The following is a 17,981-nucleotide window of genomic DNA, read 5'->3' on the forward strand; positions in this document are numbered from 1 at the left end:
GCAAATTGAGAAAGAGAGTAAAAGTGTGGTATTAGAGAGAGTCTAACCGATGAGAAGTCAGAAATGCCACCATCCAGAGCTGACATTTTCTACTATAGAGCTATGTGCCCATTGGGCATAATTTTTGATCTCGCAGACTTTCCACAAGTAAAACTCCAATTGGCTTCAGTGCAAATGAATGAACTGCAGGATCTAATTAAGCCTGCTGACGTTTGAAAAACAATCTCATATGCTGCCTGAATATTTCAGTGCAATTCAGAGATTTTCAAGATAGTTTGCCCAATTCACTGACAAATAATTATTTATAAATATTTATAAGTATAAAGTAGAACTATAAACAGAAGGTGAGCATTTGATGATAAACAGATATAAGGAAGTAATAATTACCTAACCTGACTTGATGAAGGCTTTATTAGATGGAACATCATAGATGACATTACCAAAGAAAGAGTTGTGATTGCTGGATGACATTTGCACCGTCATCTTGTTCCAGATACTACTGGAACAAGCAGAAAGGGTCTTTTGGCAATTGATAACCACTGGAAAAATGTCTGCCCATTACCACACAGGAAGACAGTAGAAGAGGCAAGAATACTGTCCAGCTCTCCAGAACAGACTTCAAATACCTAAACCTGGAGATCTTTTTTTTCTTTTTCTACCATGGCCTGTTTCATTCAGAAAATACCTTGCACCTTCTCAGCAAGTGAGCTAGAGTTCTGCAGTTAGCATCCACCAATCCTTCTCAGTGCTGCTTCATCTCCAGAGCAGATCCAGTAGATATAGAGATGAGGACATATAAGTGAAAACACAGGCAATCACAAAACTAGAGTCAGTGTTTCCATGCAAACATATGTTGGAAGCATACAAAGGTTGCAGAGATCATTTTGTTAATCTTAATTTTAGGATACCTGGTCTGCAGCTTGAATATTATCTTAATGAGGTGTTTTGAATACATTTGTTTTTAAAAATAAAGTAATAATTCTATTTCCACTGTGTGCATCATACCCACAGAAACCCACCAACTAGGATGTTGCCTTCAGGCTACACACACTAGTGGAGAAATGGTCAGTAAAGAATCACAGAACCATGGACTCACTCAAGCTGGGAAGGACCCTCAGGACGTTGTGTGTTCCCACCCCCTGCTCAAAGTGGGACTCATTTCACCATTGGATGCGGTTTCTCAGGGTCTTGTTGAGGCTATCCAACTCTCTATGTGCATTCAGGCTAGTGGCAAAGAGAAACTATGCTGGAGGCTTGTCAACAGCATACAAACTAAAATTTGGGAGCCCTAAAATGCATTCCAGCTCAGGAGGGACTGGCTCCCTCTTCCCGGTTCCACTTCAGAGCATCACTGCGGCTCAAAGTAACGCCCAGGGACAACACTACAGGGGTTGCCTCAGTTCTGGCCTCTGGTGCCCCCAGCTAGTGACTGTTCAGTCATCCTGTGAGGATGGTGTATGGAAAGTCTGATCATGGGAAGGAGCTGTGCAAGGCGGAGAAGATGAAATCTCTGGAAATATTTGCTGTTAGGCTTTATTAAACCTCTATGGGATATTTGGTAACTGTGTTTTTTTCCACGTCTTGAAAGCGTTGACCAAACTTGAAAGGCTTTGTGAGGATGGCAAAAGGCACATACCTGATTCAAAGGCAGGGAAAAGCCTGTCTTTGCTCAAAAATACAGGGGTCAGATTTTTTTTTTTTACATAAGCAAAAATCTAGCCCTCTTCTTATAAATAATTCAATAGTTCACTTTTCATTTCAAAAATTTAAAAACTGGAGACTGGCATTGAATAAAAATTAATTTAGACTAAATATATTCACATTGGCAGAGCTCTGGAAAAACAAAAAAAAAAAACTAAAATAGAATATTAAAACAGAAAGCACTAGAAGACCTTCATCATGGCCAGAGCTGCCCATCCTGCCTGTAATATTTTTTGTTAAGCACTTTGGAATCCTTAGAAGTGAACAGAACCATATCTCTGAAGCTGCTAGACTGCATTTCTCTGCTTCCCATTTCTTCTGCAGTATCTTACTGTTAATTATTGTCATTATAAACCACAGCTGGCTGGTGGGAGCACCAGTCAAGTATGTTTTCCTCTGGAACTAAACTCCAGGAAAATAAAAAACTCTAAATATGCATTGCATGAGGATTAAAGACAAGTTTAGAAGTTTGCTTCCAGAGAAAATGCTGGTGCATTTAAACTGTATTAATGTACAGGGGAGGGAGTGCCAAAGGACGAGAGCACTCCACAAATACAGCTGCAATTCCATCAAGTCAGAGCAAGCAGCTCCTTGCCTACAAGATGAGGTAAGTAAGGGATGTAGTGTAACAGCCTACAGAACACAAATGGATCTTGCAGTTCTATCTGGGCTGTGAGACCCCAAAACTAACAATATTAAATACATCATACATACAGGTTTTGTATTCAGCTTGGATTTTATTGAAAGTCCTAAATTCTGATGTTTTAAAGAGTATTCTTTTTATTATTATTATTATTATTATTACTATTATTATTGGTTGGTTTTTTCTGAGCTTCCAGTATGCAATGTCACCAGCTGGTAAGGGATCACTCATGGACTCTCCATCCTGTCATACTCAGTGGTGTTTGCTACTGATTTCAGAGGAGCAAGATTTCACCCCACAGGAAATCAAGGTAGATGGGAAATAATACTCATTTCATTCAATTAAATAGTACAGCTCACATGTTTTCAGGATCTCTGTCCACAGACACTTCCTTTTTCTGTCAGAAAAATGCAGTTGGGAGGACATGTAACCTAAAGCACAAAAAAAGGTGCTACAACACAGAGCGAGACAAGGGGGCCAAAGCTGTAAATTCCTTCCATCGACATGGTAATCTGTATTTGTAAAAGGCCAATGCTGAGCAGTGAAAACAGAAATGCATAACCACATCACATCATTCCACTGCCAGAAATATTCATACTAATTTCCACCATCAAACACACAGTATGATTACTTAAAAGCTTTTTTAACTTATAGAAACAAAATCCTCAAGATGGAATAACTTCACATTTTCATATTCTGTAACATGAATATACATCAAATTGGCAACAATCTGTACCTTGTGTACGAGCCTCGTTCAGGGTCATTAACATGGAATCAACTCCTTGCCGTAAGTAAACACCTCTTTTTCTTGGGTTTTATGTCAAATATTGAAAATTAATCTTGCAAGTCATTTTGAGCCAGCAAAACAGGATTGACAAAGCAAGCACTGTAGTATGGTATCTTTTATTAGGCCAACTTAGAGTTCAAAAGTATGCAAGCCTCCTTGACCACACACAGGTCCATGTATGCAGAACTCCAGGCTGGACCCATAAAATGTATTAAACTACTTGCTTTGTCACTACCTATATATACATATAACATATATATATGTATATAATGCATATGCATACACATTTGAAATGCTTCAGAATAAACTGTTCATCGACATGGGTTTAAAATAACAACCCTGAAGGACTTCTGTGGGTTGGCATGTAATCTTGCTATATATTACTGGATTTAATAAAGAAAATTTATCAGTACACAAAACAAATCCTGCTTCTGATTTCTATTGAGGTCTCATTCCTATGAAAAAAGTCATAGTAATAATGTTAGCAACCATACATTGTTTGCTGTTTATAGTAATAACAATGAAAATACCTGGCAAAGATACAGCACAGTGTTTCACATCAAGTGTTTTACAAGGAATGATACACAGCATCACTAACCTTGTAGTAGCTATGATACTTCAGGATGCTTTATGCAGGTAAGACCCATTCTAAAAGGGAATCTCTTCTGCATAAGAATTCAAATGTTTCTTATGTTGTTATGTGCCCCAGCAAGGTGTGTGCATCACCTGCTCAGCTCTGCTTTCCATCCCACAAGCACATAAACAGATCACCACCATGTCATTCAGCAGCTCTCAGTCCGCAGGACAAGCCTTCCTCCCCCGGAACAGAAAGGCCAGTGGTGGGAGCTACATACAAAGAACATATTAAAGAGCTGTGACAGAGGCAACTCCTCTTCTTCCTTCAAGTTCTGGCATCTGTGAAGCACTTCCTGGGTGTTTCATTAGGAGTGCTGTCACACCAGTAAATGCAAGCCATTCATTGTTACAAAGACTGAAGAACTGGTGACCCTCAAGCCTTTGGGCTACCAGCACATGTATGCTTCATAAATATGAGTATCAATGACTGCACAGTGTCTCTACAGCCTTCAGCTACTGCAGCTCTGCCAGCACAGGCTGTGGCACTGCCTTGCACTGCCTTGGGGTGGGTTTGATCTGGTAGCATCAAATGTGTCTCTGATAAAGTCTGATAACTCATTTTGAACGAGTCTGAAGTTGATGCTACATCTTCTTAGATCTGATCTTGAACAACAAAGGCTGTTTGAGACCAAAGAACATCACAGATTTGTAGAAGAGCTTTGTCTGGCTATGGCAGTATGCTCACAGAGGATCAACATGTTGATTCTTCTGCTGATGAACTGGGTCATGGGAAAAAAATATTGGTAAGTAGATATACTGATTAATAAGAAATCTGAAACCATCTTTAGAATATACTTAAGATGTGGCCTCAGTGTTACCCTATCCACCTGAAAATAATATGGAGGATTAGACATGAAAGCTAGAACGCCATTTATCCCTGAGCTGAGGTAATGGCTACTAAAAATGTGGATTTCATTGACAGATGATTTACTGAACGTGATGACAGACGCTCAAACATGGCTCCATTAAAGATAAAAGCAACATACTTAAATCTCATGAGGAGGGATTTTTTCTTATTGGTAGACAATGTATGTCAAGACCTTTAGAAACTAAGGAACCACATAATGAGAAAATAACAAAGAACCAGCAGTCATAAGTGTCTGGCTGAAGTTCCCACTAAATGGGCTTTGATAGATCATTTTTTCCCGACAACAAAGGCATCAGAGGGATTGGTTGGATTCTAGTTCTTCACTACAACCTATGATGAAAAAGACTTCCTGTGGCCAAATGAAAAGACAAGGACAGCACTTTCTCCCTGGAAATGTGGGTTTGTTTGCACTTCTAGTGAATCTAGTTCAGAGATATCATCCAAGAACGTTGGTATCATCAGGGCCAAAGCGGGGAGATGTAGATATAAAAATGTCCCAAATATTGGTACATTATGTTCTTTGAAGATGAGAGTTTTATCAGTGGCTGAGAAGATACTGAAAATCTAAAAACTAAAACTAGTTATTCTCTTGCTTCTGAGAGTTCATACTTCACTGCCAGCTGTAGTGCACTGCCTCAGTCAGCCTTAGTGCTTGGTTTCAATGAGTGTGACTCAAAGGCTAGCACAGAGCTGTCCCCCCTTTCTCTGTGGGCCTCAGTGACAGCTGACCTCTGCGACAGTACTGGTCTTCTGGAAACACCAGTCTTGGGTGCAGCTGATGAGAGTGGGTGGCCTCAGCCCTCTCATTAACAGGACACAAGAAGAGAGAAACAGACACTTCTAACATGTGGTTCTTCTCTCCAAAAAGGAAATGTCAAAAATAGGTAAGATTAATAACTCCCCAGAAGTACCCACTCCTCTCCTAAGGTGACATGCTTCGATACAAACATTCATATTGCAGACACCTACAATTAGATTAGAAGAATCCCACCTCAGACATCTGCATTTCAGAAGAGGAAAACATTGGAGCCTTATAGCACAGATGCACCTAAGAGGTTATATTATCATCTTGTGACATACATATCATACACATCACAAAGACTAAAATTTTGACTCCCAAATCTTCACTGAACATTCACAAAGAATGTCAAACTGCACATTTGAAAGGAATGCGGCCTATTTCTCGAGAGGAGAACAAAAATTATGTCCATTATGTCATACACCTTTCACATATGTCTTAAAGCCTGAGAATTTCATAAAGCTGACCACTAAAAGGAATTGCACATTCATTAACTACTATATTACTTATTTTCCAACAAACACAGAAAGACACCTATGACAAAAAAATATAGTAACTACAAATTACAGTTATAATAAACTATCCCTAATTAATATATCCAAGCAAACACTAGGAGTGATCTACTACTTTGCCAAAGAACAAAAAAGTAAAGATTTGTAAAGTTTGGGGCTGCTTTTCACCTTTGGATAGAGTCCTTGCAGAGAAAGTATACATTCTCTGATTTAACAGACTCAAAGAAAAATAAGCTTTTAATCTTGCTCTGTAACAAGATTCCTCCATAATATTTTCATAATTAAAAACTAGGAGTAGGCAGGTGAGAGGCAGAGCTGTTTCATGTGAACAAAGAGATGAAAAAAAAGGCGTAATTGGGGCTCCTTCTTCCAGTTCCTACAGCTCAAGCTATAAAATTGCTGTAATGTCTTCCTAGGAGAGTTTTATTATGTTATTTCGTAATGTCTTCCAAGCTAGAGTAGACCCAAAGGCTTCCTTTGTTACGTTTACACTGAATTAGCATTAATTAGTGATGAAGGGTAAAATAAATTACATGTTCCGGTGACCAAATGTAGGTGTCTAAATAAGAGGGAGATGAATTGTCTCTAAGCTCCATTGACTGTATTGACTACCTCAGGGGAGGTTCACGTTGGATATTAGGAAAAATTTCTTCACTGAAAGATAGGTTAAGCATTGGAACAGGCTGGCCAGGGAAGTGGTGGAGTCACCATCCCTGGAAGTGCTCAAAAAATGACTGGGCATGGCACTTGGTGATATGGTTTAGTGGGCATGGTGATATTAGTTCAAATTTTCGACTTGATCTTGCAGGTCTTTCCCAACCTTAATGATTCTGTGATCTATGACTGTATGACTACGAAAGGCATTTAAACACTAAACTCACATGTGGACATCTACAGTTACCTAAAATGTAAACATTTAACATCTCTCCCAGGCCTCACAACTCCCACTGACAGATAGGTGAATATTCCAGACTAGCTTAGTGATGAATGAAATCACCCTAAAAAAAGGAAATAGAAATGGTCTTCAAATAGGAGACAATTATACTGAGACAAGAATAAAATTCTACACTTGGGCATCACTTGAAGGATGATAGGCTAAGGAACAATTCCGAGAAAAAAAGATTAATAAACTGAAGATTAATCAACAGTGTCAATTAGTTATAAAAAACAAAACAAAATGTTCATAATATGATGGGATGTAAACCTCACAAGGCATATGAAGCAATCCTTCATTCTGTTTGTCACAGGTGATACTGTTTGCAGGAATGTATGAGGAAACATGGAAAATAAAAGTAAAGCTACAAGAATGACTCGAGGTCAAGAAAAATAAGTTATTCTCAATCTTTTTCAAACCAAGATCCAGAAAAGGTAGCAAAGTTGCAGCAAAAGAGACTCAGGTTGCAGATCAGGCTTGTATGTGTAACTTGCACATATCAAAAAGTACAGTTTTCTAAAATGATTAAACACTGGATTTAACTACCTTGAGAGGTTCTGCAATATCTGTCCTTGGAGGTCTTGGAAAGCAGGTTAGCCAAATATCTGTTACAGAGGACATAGGATATTTAATGTGCCTTGATCAGAGGGAAGGAGTCGATGACCTCATATCTGCTCTAGCACTGCTTTCTGTAATTCTGTGGTAACAAATCACTGTAGAGGCTTGTCTTTGACTAAAATACTGTGTCGTACCCAGGATTAGAACACTCTATCTTTTCTCATTCTTTTAAATAACGCCAGCCAGGAATTTTGGCCTATTCTTCAGACAAAAAAAAAAAACAAAAAACAAAAAACAAATCTCTTTTAAACACCCACATAAATAGGTAATAAAATCATACAATTTTGGATTGGAAGGGAACTCCAAAGACCATCCAGTACAATCTCCCTGTCATGAGCAGGGGCTTCTTTCACTAGATAGAGGTTGCTCAAAGGCCTGTGCGACATGACCTTGCACACTTCCAGTGATGGCGCATCCACAGCTTCTCAACGAAACCTGTGCCAATATCTCACCACCTTATAGTAAAAAATTTCTTCTTTATGTCTAATCTAAACCTGTCCTCTGTCAGTTTAAAACCATTTCCCCTTTTCATTGTCACTACTGTGTCCCTCTGTGTTTCTTAGACGTTCTCTTTCTATACTGAAAGTCCACAACAAGGTCTATCCAGAGCCTTCTCTTCTCCAGACTAAACAACCCCAACTCTCTCAGTCTTTCCTCATAGCAGAGGTTTTTCTACCCCTCTGATCTTTTTTGTGACCCTTCTCTGTATCCACTCTAACAAGGTCTTGTCCTGTACTGGGGAGTCCAGAACTGAATGCAGTACTCCAGATGGAATCTTACCAGGGTGAAATAGAGGGACAGAATCACCTCCCTCCACCTTGGCCATGCTTCTGTTGATGCAGCCCAGGATACAACTGGATTTCTGGGATGCAAGTACGCATTGCCACTTCATTTTTTTTTAATCAATGAGTCCAATTTTTCATCAATGAGTATCCCAAAGTCCTTCTCTGCCATCTCAATCCATTCATGCCTCAGCCTCTATTGATATTGGTGATCGTACCAACCCAGGTGCAGGACCTTGCACTTGGCCTTGTTGAACTTCATGAGGTTCCCATGGGGCCAGTCCTCAAGCCTGTTAAGGTCCTTATGAATGGTATCCTTTGCCTTTAGCAAATAACTGGAACTCTCAGCTTGATGTCCTCTGTAACCTTGCTGAGGGTGCACTGATCCCATTGCCTACGTCCTTGATAAAGATATTAAATAGTATTGGTCCCAGTATGGACCCTTCAAGGACACCACTCACGACTGGTTTCCACTTGGACATTGAGCATTGACTCTTGGGATGCTGCCATCCAGTCAATTTCTTATCCATCTAAAACTCCATCCATCAAACCCATACCTCTCCAATTTAGAGGTAATAATGTTGTAGGGGATTGTATCATAGGAATAACAAAAGTCCAGGTAGATGACATCCATACCTCTTCCCTTGTCCACTGATGCAGTCACTCCATTATACAGTACCACTAAGTTGGTCAGGCAGGACTTGCCCTTGGTGAAACCATGGTGGCTACCTCTAATCATCTTCCTATCTTCCATGTATTTTGACATATCCTCCAAGAGGATCCTCTCCATGTTCTTAGCTGGAGATAACACTGACTGGTTGGTAACTGCCAGCATCCTCCTTTTTACTGCTTTAAAAATGGGGGTGATATTTCCCTTTTTCCAGTCACTGGGGACTTCACATGGTTGCCATGAATTTTCAAGAGTGATGGAAAGCAGTTTGGCAGCTACATCAATCAATTTCCTCAGGACTCTGGGATGCACCTCATCAGGTCCCACAAGGTTGTGTTCAGGTTCCTCAGCTGGTCTCAAACCTGTTCTTCCCTTACAGTGGGAGGGACTTCGCTGCCCCAGTCCCTGTCTTGAAGTTCAAAAGTTTGAGAGATGTGGGAAGGGACATCACCATTGAAAACTGAGCCAAAAGAAAGCAGAGGAGTAACTGAGCCTTCTCCATGTCTTCTGTCACTAGTCTTCCTATTTCTCGGGGCAGGGGGTGGTGGTGTAATTCTGGCAAATGTAAAGAAGTGCATAACCACATTGTTGTTGAATCTTTAAATACAAACTGAGCAATTTCATCGTTATGTCTAAAAAATTCACACTCACATTTACAGCCACATCAATTACATAGCACAATAAACATATCATGTGTAGCAGATACAAAACTGTAAATCCAACGTCATTAAGTACTTTTGCACCTTAAGTTGCCTGCAAAATCCCTGAAACAAAGGCACCAAAGAAAACTCTGAAGACTCTGTTATATATAAACACCACTTTCAATTTCTTCAGCAACTTCCCTGCAGAATAATGTTATTACAGACGCAGAAATATGACCTTATTCTTCAACCTTTTCAAAACAGATGGGTTGGGGGATCACCATGAAAACCGCAATTTCATAATCTTCTAACATAACTGTTAAAACCCTAGGCTTTCTCAGAAACATGCTGTCCATTTGCACTGAGTTTAGGCAATTTTCTGGCATTATATTTGAATGACCTTGTGCCTAGGGCTGAAAAATTATGCTGTAATTTGTTCTAGATGGTCCAAACATACACCCACCGCTTCTGTGAGATCCTATGGCAAAAATACAGTGCCTTCCAGCAAAGTGATGTTGGGAGGAGAAGAACTATGAACATGGCAATTAGCATTTTAAAGCCAAGAGTTCTTTTACATCTGTGACTTCATCTGCCTATGCTTCTTTATTCCTGAAATTACTTATCATATTACTGTTATCTGTTTCTTAGGAGCTTTTACCAAATTTTAGAATTGAATTGAATTTCCCAGTTCAGTTTCAGGACGGACATTCTTATTTGCATCACAGAACTTCAGGAGGAGAGTCAAGTATAAATGGTGTCTCGTGCTCTGCATACTGCTGTAATTGGATACATGCAATGTCTCTTCTCTGTGCCTTGGCAAAACCCCCTTAAAAACTGCTGCTCAGCATGTTGGTCACTCATATGCCAAGCTTAAAAAAGAAAACATGCTACCAACTTTTAATACAGTGACCCTATATATTTTAAAAGTCATCAGATCTATCAGATTACAATAAAATTCCAATGCTGTTATTTTGCTTCTATAACCCCTTAAGTAGCAATGCAGAAGCCAGTGGGACAGGCACTGTGCTCTGAAACTCCATCAGTGACACTTGCCACCCAGATCCACCTGGCAGTTTATCTCTGTTAGCAGATCAAAGACGTACTCAGGATTTGCCTAGACAAGGCACTTTGAGAAAACTAATCTGGATCAACCAAATGAAGTGAACTATAGATTGGATTTACACTCTAAGTATCTGCACAGGTGTTTATTACTATTCAGTAAATCTGCATTAGAAATCTGTTGAGATTAACTGCCAAGTCTCATAGATAACACAGTGGCAGTTTAACAGAACTCCCTAATGCGAGCCATAAAGCTATCCTCTCTCTTAAGACTTTTTGCACCAGGAGAGACTCGATCTAAATCTGCAGCTCTTAACCAGGCAACTAGAGGAATGATGGCAGCTATGAGAGAAGCAATCTATCAGGCAGACTAGAAGTATTTGGTAGTATAATTGGAGCATTTAGATATTCTATATTTAAATAGTGCCCTGTCACTATCAAGCTTTCCTAAAATTCAAATCAATGGCACATTCCGAATGTGGAGATATTACCCCTCTTCCCACAAGAATTGAGAGAATGGAAGTGATTTGTTATGCACCTGACACAAAGAAAAGAAAAAAAAAAGCATAACTTAATATAAAATACATATGTCTGCATCTTACCTGTCAGATCATGCTCTGCACAATTGGGTATTTATGGGTGCATCTCCTCTCTAAAACAGACTAGATGAATTATATTCTCAAAGTACCTGCTTCTCTCTACTGACCATAAAGAAGTGTGATGTGACATGGTACACACTGTGTACCTCTAAAGATAAATTACATTAATGTGTATCAAGTTTTTCCTAATATTTATTTCATCTTGGCGTGCCCTGCTAATGATGATCAAGTTAATGACTGCAGGTTTCAGATCTCTGGCTGCAAGTTACATCTGCCCTCCCCCTCTGCACATCATCTTCTGTGCATTTTCATTGTATATCTGAATGAAAATCATATTTCAGTGTTTTGTTTTTCTTTTGGTATGTTCCAATGATCCAACTGTTTTTCTTTTGCTACAAATAGCATATGAATGTTACTTGGCTGAAGGAATGGTGTTTCAAGACACCATGCTCACCTGTAGAAAAGACAGATGGAAAACGCTCAAGGGCATTGTCTCACATCAGATTGTTCTAGCAGTCCCACTGCTGAGAGTGTGACGCCCCAGTAGCCCTGGCAGATGTACTTCAGCCTGTGAGCCCCACTTCTCCAGTCTGATTTCAGGCAGGTTGTTGTATCCCCTCATAGGCCCAGCCTTCACCTGATGCCACAGTTTGGGAACTGGTGCTCCAGGCCTCGTAAAGGCTTGAATTAAGCATATATGGCATTTTCTGGATAAGACTAGGTGGAATCTAGTTTCCTTCTGCGGCAGGATAACAGATGGGAGAAGCAGGAGGTGTCATATCTTGACTGTTTCAGACACTGACATGTATTATTCTTCTACCTCAGACAGAGAAAGACAGTTTAGAGGAAACTGATACAGGACGAGTACAAACCAGCTGGGAAGTCATTCACTAGAAGCATTTATCAATGGTTAGTTATTGAAATTGAAGTATATAGAGAGTGGAATTCCTCAGGAATTCATGCTAAATTTGGGGCTTCTCAATATTTCCATTAACAACCTGAATGAAGGAAGATGAAATATGCTTATTCATTACTGCAGTTAATCCCATAGAGACCACCAGCTCACTGGAAAATAGAACTGAAATTCAGATTATCTTGACAAGTTGGAGAAATAGTATTAAAGATAGGTGGCAAATTTTGTAAGGACCTATGCAAAGTCCTGCACTTTCACAATACACAAATAAAATCTAGGCAAGAAGTGGTAAGACAGCAGTCCCATAGAAAGGAGCTAGGGGAGTACAGCCAGGATTTAATCAACAGTGCTGCTGCAATTAAAAATAAGTAAAAAAAAGTAAACCCCACAGTGGGATAGTAAGAGTGAAGAGTAAGATAGCCTTTGGGAGACTTGAGTTGTGGCAAGGTCCTAGATGGAATACCGAGCCTAATTTGAGATATGGCAAAAGGAAGACTGGACAGAGTTCAGAAAAGAGAGAGAAGAATTGTCAGAGGTAAAAAAAAATAGTACACCAATGAAGAAAATGCAAAAGGACTGGCACGGTTTAGTCTACAGATGACTACAGAAGACACACCAAGAAAACTCTTCCAACATGAGGGATGGTTAAACACAGGCATAGATTGCATGAGGGGTGTGTGAAATCTCCATCTATGGGTGTCTTTAGGAACAGGCTAGACAAATGGAAAAGAAAAAGAGTAGCAGATCATCAGGGCATAGGGAGAGATTCAATGATCTCTGGGGTCCCTTTTACCTCTATTTTCTAGGATACAGTCATTCTGCATCTTCTAAACTTTTTGTTGTGAGCAGTTGTGTTTAGAGTAATTGTGCAAAGACCAGCATTTCTCATTCAGCATCCTTGGAGCTGAATGAAACTGAGCTTTTCACTTGTTATAAATTCAGTAAGTCCGCTACTGCTCAGAGTTCACTGCACTAAAGCTAAGGCAGTTAGACAGCCTGCTTTTATAATGCTTTCAGTGAATAAATTTGCACAGCTGCTACCTACAGTCTACATTATTGCTCAGCACCACTTTGTTAATTTGGAATCCAGATCTGGTGACTGATTTAGGAAAACAGTTCAGCTAATCCCTAGTGAATAGAAATCCTCAGCCTAAGATTGTATGGCTCACCAGATTCCCACACGTGCAAAGGCAGCAGCTGCCTTGCAAAGGGAAGTTAAAATATCAAGCACAAACTTCAGGGGGTTTTCATATGACATGCTTATTTTCCTTCCTCGGAGACCTAGGGCTCCAAAAGGAAGGAGTAGAGATAATCACAAACTTTCCCAGTAGATGACTTTCATAGTAAGGTGGAAAGTGCATGTATGTGTTCTAGAGAGCTCTGTGAGGGCAATGATCCTGGCAGGAGAACATTCAGGGCTAGCGTTAAAAATAATAAATTCTGCAAATTAGTCTTGTCTTGTTTCTTCAATCAGCCAATGCAATTAGTGTGCATAGCCATGTGATATCAATAACCCATATAATTTTAAATTATCTCCATGTAATTGCCTTCTGCATGGTAAAATACATTCAGGCAGAGTACTCTGAATTACAGCTCCTGGGTGAGAGTTTCTGGGCTAGCATTCATTGTTGTGGGAAGGCTCCTGTGCAGATTGCTTCATGCCTGATAGAAATCCCTTGACTGACCCACAGTCTGTTGAGCTTTGGGAGACCACATAAGACCCATTACTTCACTCAAACTTGGCGTGAGGTGGGCAAGCAGCTGGGCTGTGGAGATAGGCCAATCAGTCAGACATATGTTATGTACTGTACCTGTTTCTGCAGTAGCGATCCAAATACAGAAATAAATGAAAAAAAAAAATATAATAAAACCAACTATTTTAATTACAAAAATTAAAAATCATTTCTTCCTCGAAATTATTGTTATAAAGACATAATAACTACTCTCAGATAAGTCCTTCTGAGTGGCACTGCATTAGTGAATGGGTCTACTGCAGCTGAAACTAGCTTCTATTAAGCACAAAACTTCCACCTACCCATATTCAGGCGAATATCTCCCAACTATGCTTCCCTTTATTCTCAACAACTTTTGAGAACATTACGTAAGTTGCCTAGCTATATATTGATTTATATATGCCCCTGGATATCTCAGACACATACCTCCTTCTTCTCATTCTTGCTGTTCTCTTGCACTGAATTTTTTTTCACTTTCCCCCCATACTTTCTTCCACTGTTTCTGAGCTTTCTTCTTTTTCCTTCCAAATTAAGCTGTATGGAATTAACCTTAGAGGCTCCTTCTCAATAGACTTATGCTTCTCTCCTGTCCTCAAGAGCAAAGAGATTTATTGATGATTTACTCTCACCTCCTGCCAATTACAAAATGGAGCTCAGTTCTCTAACAGTGCAGTGTAGGCCACTAGAGCAGAAGAGCTGAAATCGGTTCATTAGAAGCAGGATATTTTGTCCAAGGTTATTTTCTAGCAAATGCACATTTACAGGTGCAATCAGAGGTCTTTGATGCAATGCCTAAGAAAAAAAATGAGGCTCAGAATCTGAAGCTATTCAGATACTTACCTCCTACTGCTCAGCAAAAAATATTTAAACAGGAGTCAGATGCCCAAGGACCACAGATGACATCTGGGGATCCAGGCCTATGGTCCCATCTGAGCTACCCAAGCACCAAACAATTCAAGATGCTCTCAGGTGAATAAGAGTCTCATGTGGAAAGCTTTGCTAAAGTTTCTGAACTAAATGTGCTTCTGGGAAGTGAACTAGGCGTTGCTGGTCTGTTTTCTGAGATCTGTATCACAGATAGCCAATGGGTACCAGAAAAGGTCATGTGTAAACCATATGTTGATTGTGTTAACTTACAGTTATTGCAGTGTCACACATTGTTGAGCCACTCACTTGAACTGTAAAAAAAAAAAAAAAAAAGCCAAGTTGTATTTATGTATTTACTAAAATGAGGTAACTAGCTTTTGATTAGCAAATGCTTTCTGAATATCATTCTAGACTGACAAGACTTCCTTTTCATATAACATTTTATAATTTTTACCTTTTGCTAGATACTGTCACATCAGGTCAGGGATCTGGCCTCTAAGGTAGGATGCACAATTCCAAATCAAGTGCTTCAATTTGCTGTGAAATACGTGAGAAAATCTGGGCTCTCAAAAGAGTGATAAATACACAGTTGCACATTAAACCGTGTAGACTCAGGTAATACAGCAGGCCAGCCATGTGAAGCTGCTGAAATATCATTTCTCTCTGGAGTTTACATACCTTGAAGCAACAATTGAAAAGTAGTTTGAATTCTAGGCCAGCACCTAGCATCCTCCTGAAGCACTGAGTATTGCTAGTATGAGCAAGCACTTCAGCAGGAGCAGTACTATTACATTTGCACATTGCAAATCTCCAAAGCCACAAGCACACACATTTCCTTACCTAAATACTTTCATTTCTATCTACGCAGATGTACATTACAGATATTAAAAGTTTCTCCATACATTAGCCATTTAATAAACTATTCATTTTGGTTACTCTTCCTTCAACTCCCTCTAGAACACTTACTAATTTATGACTGAGAAGTAATATTAATTAATCTATTAAAAGGAGGAAATACACATTCAGATGTATGCAGAGAAACATTTTTTCTCTGTTTACTCTTAATTTACATCTTGATGAGTCAAATCCCCACTGTTACACTGCCAAGTCAAATAACATTTCATCATTGATTAAAATTGTCCCGCAGGACTGTAGAACGCAAACCTCTCTAATAAATTTGGTCCGCTAAATTATTATGACCAAGAAAAATCTGCATTTTACATCTCTAAGCAAAAGTAATGAAGAAGACATCTTTTCAGAGCCAGTGGCTTTTGAGAGGGCGAATCATTTGCATTTTCAATAGAGGAGTATCCGTGGAATAGCTCCATCGAGCTGGAGGGGGAATGGCCGGCGGTGCCGCCGCCGGGTGACTCGCATGAGCGGCCCGGGGGCGGGGGCGGGGGCCCGGGGTCTCCAAGAGGGGAGGCAAAAGAAAAATCGAACGAGGGGGGAAAACCAATACCAGGTGTATTGGTGCAGCTGTACAGAAGCCGGAAGGGATTGATGTTATCGACTGCCTTTTCGAGCTTTGGGCTAACTATCTATTTTTACATGGAAGCGATGCCGGATGCGGACACTTCTTGAACGCCGCATCTCGGCAGCCCCATGTTAGCGGACAGCCCGGGAGGAGGCGGCCGCCAGCTGTAAGGAGCCCTGGGCGAGGTGCGCGGAGAGCCCGGGGCCGGCTCTTTAGGTCAGCCCTTCCCCGCGTGGACCCTTCGCCGCGGCCGCAGAGAGGCCGAGCCGGGCCGGGGCCGAGCCGCGAGTGTCCCGGGCGGTCTCCGCTGGGAGCGGCAGAAGCCGAGGCCGCGGCTGAGCCCCTCCGCGGCCCGGCCCTGGTGCGGCGGCGGTGCCACAGGCAGCTCCCTCCTTCCCGCACCTCCTGCCCGGCTCGGCCTCCCCCCGAGCCGGTGCCTCCCGGCGCTGCTCTCTCGCAGCACGGACTGCTCCAGCCGTCCCGGCTCCGTCCCAGGAGGTACCAGCACTGTCCTAACTGTTCCAGCATTATTCCAGCCCTGTCCCAGTCTGTGCCAGCACTGTCCCAGAACCATCCTATCTGTTCCAAGACAGTTCCAGACTATACAGCACTGTCCCAGATGTTCCAGCACTGTCTCGAACGGTGCCAGGGTAGCTCCAGTCTGACCCAGCTTTGTCCCAGCACCGTTTCAGGATGCCCCAGCACTATCGCAACTGCTCCAATACAGTACCCTAGCAGACTGTCCTAGCATCGCCCCAGCTGTCCCAGCACTGCCCGACTACAGCGCTGTCCCAGACTTCCCAGTGAACTGCCCCAACACAGTGCTAGCACTGTGCCGGCACTGCCACAGCTCCTCCGAGGGTACCCATCCCACCTGTCCCCCGGGGTGCCCTAGGGCGAGGCTCGTCCGTCCCCCGTGTTCCGGCCAGGCGGCACGAAAGGAAGGGACTTGACGAGTGCAGCCCTCGGTGAAAGTTCCAGGGCCACGGAAAGCATTAATCGTGCCCCGGGATAGCTCATGGCCACTGTTACAGAGACAAGCACGGGAAAAGGAGCTGGGGACTCTGCCCATGGGACCCACAAGTTCCTTTGCCGGCCGGCTGTGGTGTTTGCAGTTACTGTGCTCAGGGAAAGATCAGCAGCGCTTCAGCACCCCCAGGAAAGTCAGAGCACAGACAAACCCGCAGCTCGGGGTGTCAAGTTTGCAGAAAATGGCCGAAGATCCTTTTTTTCTTTTTCTTTTCTTTTTTTTTTTTTTTTTTTTTTTTTTTTTTTGCGTTTTTTGTCCGGAAATAAAAACAATAAGCTGAACGCGGGAGATAAACGGCTGTCTGGTGGTAAATCCGGACCAGCAGCAGCAGCAGCTGGAGCCGGATCACCAGCACTGCCGGAGTGTTAACGGCAGCGTTCAGAGGAGAGAGGGAGAAAGGTGAGATCCCCGGGCTGCCGCAGCTGCCTGCACGCCCGCTGCCTTCACTGGCTCGAGTGTCGGCGAGAAAAGATAAGAGGCTGGTGCAGAGAAACAGCAACAATAAAAACAAAAAATATTTAGGGAAAAAAAAAAACAACAAACAAACAAAAAAAAAACCCCACTAATCATTTGGAAGCAGCTGCAGAACCAGTGGCCCCGGCCGGGGTACGCAGGGCAGGTGGCAGCGGGTGGCGGTGGCGGTGCAGCGACCGGCCGTATCCTATCCCTCTGTCCTGCACAGGCCAGTCAAAGGGGCAAGGGGGATGCGGGG

At 41.6% G+C, this 17,981-nt stretch overlaps 1 long non-coding RNA gene across 22 annotated transcripts in view; it reads right to left on the reverse strand.

Annotated features, from left to right (window-relative positions):
• Positions 1 to 17,981, reverse strand: part of LOC104689955 — a 90,436-nt gene that overhangs the window by 15,051 nt on the left and 57,404 nt on the right. For 15 of the 22 annotated variants that reach the window (XR_005603906.1, XR_005603904.1, XR_005603905.1 and 12 more), the window contains 2 exons: positions 15,033 to 15,073; positions 686 to 9,505 (listed from right to left, as the gene is read on the reverse strand). This is a non-coding gene — a long non-coding RNA (uncharacterized LOC104689955). The remainder of the gene's footprint in view (positions 1 to 685; positions 9,506 to 15,032; positions 15,074 to 17,981) is intronic. The other 7 variants (XR_005603880.1, XR_005603895.1, XR_005603910.1 and 4 more) reach the window with 4 other exon arrangements.

Source organism: Corvus cornix, chromosome 1 (genome assembly GCF_000738735.6).
Source record: "Corvus cornix cornix isolate S_Up_H32 chromosome 1, ASM73873v5, whole genome shotgun sequence".
In the NCBI taxonomy this organism is placed as follows: Eukaryota; Metazoa; Chordata; class Aves; order Passeriformes; family Corvidae; genus Corvus; species Corvus cornix.